The sequence below is a fragment of the Nyctereutes procyonoides genome, unplaced genomic scaffold, assembly GCF_905146905.1.
Source record: "Nyctereutes procyonoides isolate TBG_1078 unplaced genomic scaffold, NYPRO_anot_genome, whole genome shotgun sequence".
Taxonomy (NCBI): domain Eukaryota; kingdom Metazoa; phylum Chordata; class Mammalia; order Carnivora; family Canidae; genus Nyctereutes; species Nyctereutes procyonoides.
In genome coordinates this window covers 20471007-20478421 of record NW_026575041.1, presented here as the reverse complement: position 1 = coordinate 20478421, position 7415 = coordinate 20471007, and the positions used below count along the sequence as shown (strand labels likewise).

The following is a 7415-nucleotide window of genomic DNA, read 5'->3' as shown; positions in this document are numbered from 1 at the left end:
TTAGAAGACCTATCGAGGGTAGAAAGAGCTAGATTGAAGTCACCAAGTATAAGTGTATTATTATCTAAGTATTTCTTCACTTTGGTTATTAATTGATTCAAATATTTGGCAGCTCCCACATTCGGGGCATATATACTGAGGATTGTTAAGTCCTCTTGTTGGATAGATCCTTTAAGTATGAGATAGTGTCCCTCTTCATCTCTCACTACTGTCTTCGGGGTAAATTTTAGTTTATCTGATATAAGGATGGCTACCCCTGCTTTCTTTTGAGGACCATTTGAATGGTAAATGGTTCTCCAACCTTTTATTTTCAGGTTGTAGGTGTCCTTCTGTCTAAAATGAGTCTCTTGTAGACAGCAAATAGATGGGTCCTGCTTTTTTATCCAGTCTGAAACCCTGCGCCTTTTGATGGGGTCATTAAGCCCGTTCACGTTCAGAGTTACTATTGACAGATATGAGTTTAGTGTCATCATGATATCTATTCAGTCCTTGTTTTTGTGGATTGTTCCACTGAACTTCTTCTTAAAGGGGAATTTTAAGAGTCCCCCTTAAAATTTCTTGCAGAGCTGGTTTGGAGGTCACATATTCTTTCAGTTCCTGCCTGTCTTGGAAGCTCTTTATCTCTCCTTCCATTTTGAATGAGAACCTTGCTGGATAAAGTATTCTTGGTTGCATGTTCTTCTCATTTAGGACCCTGAATATATCCTGCCAGCCCTTTCTGGCCTGCCACGTCTCTGTGGAGAGGTCTGCTGTTACCCTAATATCCCTCCCCATAAAAGTCAGGGACTTCTTGTCTCTTGCTGCTTTAAGGATCTTCTCTTTATCTTTGGAATTTGCAAGCTTAACTATTAAATGTCGAGGTGTTGAACAGTTTTTATTGATTTTAGGAGGGGATCTCTCTAATTCCTGGATCTGAATGCCTGTTTCCCTTCCCAGATTGGGAAAGTTTTCAGCTAGGATTTGTTCAAATACATATTCTGGCCCTCTGTCCCTTTCGGCGCCCTCGGGAACCCCAATTAAACGTAGGTTTTCCTTCCTCAGGCTGTCATTTATTTCCCTTAATCTGTCTTCATGGTCTTTTAATTGTTTGTCTCTTTTTTCCTCAGTTTCCCTCTTTGCCATCAACTTGTCTTCTATGTCACTCACTCGTTCTTCCACCTCGTTAACCCTCGTCGTTAGGACCTCTAGTTTGGATTGCATCTCATTCAATTGATTTTTAATTTCTGCCTGATTGGATCTAAATTCTGCAGTCATGAAGTCTCTTGAGTCCTGTATGCTTTTTTCTAGAGTCACCAGTAGCTGTATAATAGTGCTTCTGAATTGGCTTTCTGACATTGAATTGTAATCCAGATTTTGTAACTCTGTGGGAGAGAGGACTGTTTCTGATTCTTTCTTTTGAGGTGAGGTTTTCCTTCTAGTCATTTTGCTCAGTGCAGAGTGGCCAAAAACAAGTTGTATTGGGAAAAGGAGAAAAAGAGAGGAGAGAAAGAAGGAAAGAAAAGAGAAAAAGAAAACAAAAGGAAGAAAAAAAGGAAAAAAGAGAAAGAGAAACAAAGGGGAAAAAAGGGTGGGGGGAGCAATCAGAAATCAAAAAGAAAAAAAAAAAAAAACCACGGGGCAGTATCTTCCGATTCTGTAGACTTTAAGTCCCTTGTCTTCCCCTGGAACTGGTCCATCCAGCTGGTCTTCTGGGGGAGGGGCCTGCTGTGCTGATTTTCAGGTGTTAGCACTTGCGGGAGCTGCTCTGCCCCCTGCCTGCTGCAGGGCTCAGTGGAGGCTGTTTACCCCGTGAGGCCCCAGGAGGAACATCAGCAGTGGCGGCGGCAGCTCTGCAGCCCTGGAGTCAGCCCCCGCAGTAGCTCCAGAGCTCTCGGTCTGCAGGGCCTGGAGGCTCCGGGCCGGGGCCGCTGATCTGCTCAGCTCGGGGCAGGAGCGTCCTCGCTGTCCTGGGCCCTCCCGGCCTCTGCCTGTCCGGGGGGAGGCCGGATCCTGGGCTGTGTCCCGGCGCCCTGTGCTCCGGGGCCTGCGCTGTTGGATTCGCGCTCCCGCCCCGCAGCCCCCTCCGCGGAGCCGGCGCCCGAGCCCCTCCGAGCTGCTCCGGGTCCCGCCGTGCGCGCTGCAGCCCGTACGGCGCTCGGCGCACTCTCCCGGGGCGCAGGTGTCTGTGAGTGTCCCCGGGAGCCCGAGGGCATCCCCGCCCTCCTGGGTCCTGCTCCACCTCCCTGCGGGCCCCTTTCCGCCCGGGAAGGTTGGTGCAGCTCCTGCTCCTCCGGGACGGGGCTCTCCTGTCCTGGGGACACTCGCCCCGGCCTCAGCCCGGCTCCTCGCGAGCCCCTCCCCCTCGGAGGCCTTTTGTTCCTTTATTTCTTTTTCCCGTCTTCCTACCTTGATAGAAGCGCGAACTCTTCTCACTGTAGCGTTCCAGCTGGTCTCTCTTTACATCTCAGGCCGAATTCATAGATTTTCAGGATGATTTGAAGGTTATCTAGGTAATTTGGTGGGGACAGGTGACTTGGGGACCCTACTCTTCCGCCGTCTTGCCCCTCCTTGTTCACTTATCTTCTTTCATTTCTAATTTTGTTTGAGTCCTCTCTCCCTCATTTTTGTTTTGTTTTGTTTTGTTTGAGTCTGACTAAAGGTTTATTGATTTTGTTCATCTTTTCCAAGAACCAGATCTTGGTTTCATTGATCTGTTCTCTAGTTGTCTTAGTTTCTGCTTTATTTCCAATCACTGTTATGTTGTAACATGCTGTACAGTCTATTAGAATAAGGGGAATGTTATCATTGATCTAAAATGGTTTTGATGTTTTTTGCCTTCATTTCTTCTTTAGGGGTGGAGGATTGAAAACAATGAGAACCAGAATGATCAGGGAATCTCACCTTTCTTTCCCATCTGCAGAATTTAGACAGCTGTAATGGCATACAGCAGGCCTCAGTGACTGGCTGCCCTACCTGACCCACAGTCTTGTTTTGTTCAGAGGACAAGGGTAACATGGAGTTAGTGTTTCAGGGTATTAGAGTTTCAGCTTCAGATGATGGAAAGGTTCTGGAAATGGACAATGGCAATGGTTGTACAACAATGTGAATAGACATAATGCTTCTTAATTGTACAGTTAATACGTTAAAGTGGTGGGGCGCCTGGGTGGCTCAGTCAGTTAAGCATCTGACTCTCTTCAGCTCAGGTCATGACCTCAGGGTCTTGAGATCAAGCCCCAAGTTGGGCTTAGCGCTCAGCAGGGAGTCTGCTTCTCTCCTAGTTCCTCTGCCCCTCCCCCCTCACTTTAGCACACATGGCATGAATGCACATTCTCTCTCTAAAAATAAATACATAAAATCTTTTTAAAAATATTAAAATGTAAGTTTTATGTTATGCATATTTTACCACAACAAAAGACTTTAAAGGGATTATAAACATAAGGAACAAGGGATGACATGAAAAATATTTCTGATATAAAAAAGCATAACATAAAATTATATCTATACTATCATTAAAAGAATGTAAAATTCTTACAAATGAAAATGGATTAGAAAGGATCATGGATAATTACAAGTATAATAATTTAAGACCATGGGATTATGTATGAATATCTTCTTTTATTTATAATTTTAATAATGTTGGCACAATGTTTTTTTACTTCATTTAACATAATTGAGTAGTGAGTACCTACCTTTTCCTCCCCTGCCCTAAATGATGAATTTGAATAAAGGAATGTATATAGATAAGATGAAAAGTACATAGAAACATCTCCCTCTGCCAGGAGGGCTCAAGGAATAAATCAGTCTGGAAATGCTTGAGGAGAAATAGAAAAAAAAATTATCATTTGGATGAGTCCCTGGTCTATTCTCAGTGTTGTGCTCTAATAGGATGGCTTTTTATGACTCTTCTTTACTTGTTACTTGTCAGAGTGAACCAAAAATGCATCTTTTCAAATCACTGTCTGTATCAGCAACAGAGTCAATTAATATGAATTCCTCCAGAGGTCATGGTATTTATGACCATAGATCCTTCCTTGGGTTACTTGTCCAGAGTAGGTTATGAAATAGCTATAGCACATTATAGTTCAAAGAAGGAAATGAAGCTTTTTTGACCACTTAGTACTGACCACAAGCCAGATTCTGAACTAGGAAGTTAGATAGGTATTTTAGCTTACTCTCAGAGCAAGGTGGTGAGATAGGTATCTTTATTTCTATTGACTTGAGGTTCAAAGGATTAAGGAACTTGCTAGTGGCTTACAATTTTGGGAATATGAAGAAGGAAGTAAGCTCCCTGAAAGTCCTTCACTCTCATATCCTGGAAATGTTGGGTATATTTATGACTGAAGAGATAACATTTTAAATACATAGAGAATTTACAAGAAAAAGGGAGAAATATATAAATGTCAGCAATAAGAGAAAGGCATAAACAAGAGTAGTGAGAATAGTAAGTAGTGAAAACAGAGCCTGTGGCTTCCTGAAGAAGATGCTAGAACCTATTAAATTAGGATTTTACCACCTTGGGAGAACTGAAAATGAATTCTTGGTCCTGCAAAGAATAAAAGTTAGAACTGAGACACATACACACAGCCAGGATCACATACAAGTAGAATGATCAGTAAAAAAGAGAATACAAAATCCATCTACCAGCACCAAATGATAACAAAGAATGTCCCTGCTTTTGCTTAGAATCTAAGTGAGGAAAAAAAGAAGAAAACAGTTTCAGTTAAGAGTATGAAAACCTGGAGCTTTATTTCATGAGGATTTGTATTTCATTTTCTTTTGGTTACTACTTTTTGGTTATTATCATGGTCTCAGAACCCCCAGGCCAAGGGATTCTTCTAATAATTGATCCCAATCCAGTGATACCTTGCTTAATTCTGAGAGAATTTTTTTTAAATTTTTTTTTATTTATTTATGATAGTCACACAGAGAGAGAGAGAGAGAGAGAGGCAGAGACATAGGCAGAGAGAGAGAAGCAGGCTCCACGCACTGGGAGCCTGACGTGGGATTCGATCCCAGGTCTCCAGGATCGCACCCTGGGCCAAAGGCAGGCGCCAAACTGCTGCGCCACCCAGGGATCCCCAATTCTGAGAGAATTAAATGGAAAACTTCTCTGGTGGGAGGCCAATCCAGGCCACAAGGATATCTCTCAGGAGAAACAAGCAAGTCTCATCTGTGATGAGCTCATAATTAAAATTTTTAAAATATATAAGAAGGATGGAGTGAGAGAGTATTATGCTAAGCAAAATAAGTCAGAGAAAGACAAATATCATATAATTTCACTCATATATGGAATTTAAGAAATAAAACAGATGAACATATGGGAAGGGAGAAAAAAAAAAAAAGAGAGGGAAACAAACCATAAGAGACTTTTAACTACATAGGACAAACTGAGGGTTGCTGGAAGGAGGTGGGTGAGCCATGGGCATTAAGGAGAGCACTTGTGATGAGCACTGGGTGTGATATGTAACTGATGAATCACCAAATTCTATTCCTGAAACCAATATTGTACTGTATGTTAACTGACTAGAATTTAAATAAAAATTTGAAAAAAAATTTTTAGTATACCAATTAATTTCTAAAAACATTTGTAGGGGTGCCTGGTGGTTCAATCAGTTAAGTGTTTGACTCTTGATTTTGGCTCAGGTCATGATCTCATGGTCATGAGATGGAACTCTGAGTTGGGCTCTGCACTGGGCTGGAAACTGCATAAGATTCTCTCTCTCCCCACCCTCTCTTTGCCCCTCCCCACTCTACTAGTGCATGCACTCCCACACTCTCCCTCTCTCAAAATAATAATAATAACAACAACAACAACAGGGATACCTGGGTGGTGCAGTTCATTGAGCCTCTGACTCTTGATTTCAGTTCAGGTCATGATCACAGGGTCATGGGATTGAGCCCTGTGTTGGACTCCACATTCAACATGGCTTCTACTTGAAGATTCTCTCCCTCTGACCCTTTCCTGCACTCTCTCTCTCTCTAAGATAAATGAATAAATCTTTTTAAAAATATATTTGTAACAAAAACTAATAATAAAAAATAAAAACACATAAGGAAAAAATTCATCATGTGCACAAATCAGCAGACACAGTAAATATCAGGATTTGAGCCTTAAAAACTTGAGACACTGGAACTGAAATCTAAGAGATATGATATAAGTATATTTAAATTAATGAATGAAGAAATAAACTCTAAGAAAAAGGTATCAGGACGCCTGCATGGCTCAGTGGTTGAGCATCTGCCTTTGGCTCAGGTCATGATCCCAGGGTCCTGGGATCAAGTCCCACATCGGACTCCCCACAGGGAGCCTGCTTCTCCCTCTGCCTGTGTCTGCCTCTCTCTCTCTGTGTCTCTCATGAATAAATAAATAAAATCTCCATAAAGAAGGTATCATCATGAAAAACAATGGGTAGATTTTTTAAAATAGAATTTCTAGAAATAAAAAAGCAATCATTGAATTTGAAAATAGTGGATGGATCAAATAACTCATCAAACATGACTTGAGAGAGAACAAGTCAACTAGATGATAGCTATTAATCCATCCCTTGGGCAAGGCCACTGCTTGGGCACAGGGAAGGTGGCCCTCATTCTGCTACTGAAGCCCCAGATGGACAATGCGGCCTGACAAGCACCATCAAGCCTATATGAAAACCTGTAGACAATTCCATATATGTTGTCAATGAGGAGAATCAATTTAGCCTCAGTTCAGGGCTCTTTGATTACTAGAGAAGATTTTGATATTGCACTAGGAGTTTTTGCTCTAGTTGGGCTCACTGATTTGTTGCTTGGATTTATTGCTTGAAACTGGGATAATTGATAACCAGCTGTGGGAAACATTCTTGGTCCACTTGCTGATGAAATCCCTATCAATGACCTATATATTAGCGTGGCCTAAACAGATCTTACTCCAGTTTCACTTATTTATATGATAATTTTGAAGACATAATATTGGTTGCTATCATCTTTATGTCAGATATCGAATTCTTCCAACACTGAGAACTCCTTGCTGTGTCACTGCTAAATTAAAACCAACATGTATCCACAAAGTAAACATAGCAGTCCAGTTAATCTTGGTGGTTTCTTTGGCAGTTGTGGTTTTCAATTATGCTGACAGTATTTATCTTCAGATACTGTGGTGTTTTATATTTTGCAGCACAGATGCATCAGCTTATAGTTACTATCATCATGCTCAGAATGCTGTCAGGTGAAAAAAATGCAGACAAAAGTCATCCATCATCTTTAGGAAAGAAGCAGTATACATCACTGGCACCAGGGCCATTTGGAAATCTACAGGAATTTCCCATTTTAGTGTTCTGCCTGAAAAAGGATCTGTTAGAACAAACATGTCATCAAAATTGAAGTGCTGCACATTGAAGATAAGTTCTATCATGAAGATATGCAGAATTTCCAATGGATTTTTTCAATGTATTTTTAAA

At 41.5% G+C, this 7415-nt stretch overlaps 1 pseudogene; it reads left to right on the top strand.

The window, feature by feature from the left end:
* The first annotated feature begins 6573 nt into the window (after positions 1-6573).
* Positions 6574-7187, top strand: LOC129506605 (cardiolipin synthase (CMP-forming)-like; annotated as a pseudogene).
* Positions 7188-7415: the final 228 nt, after the last annotated feature.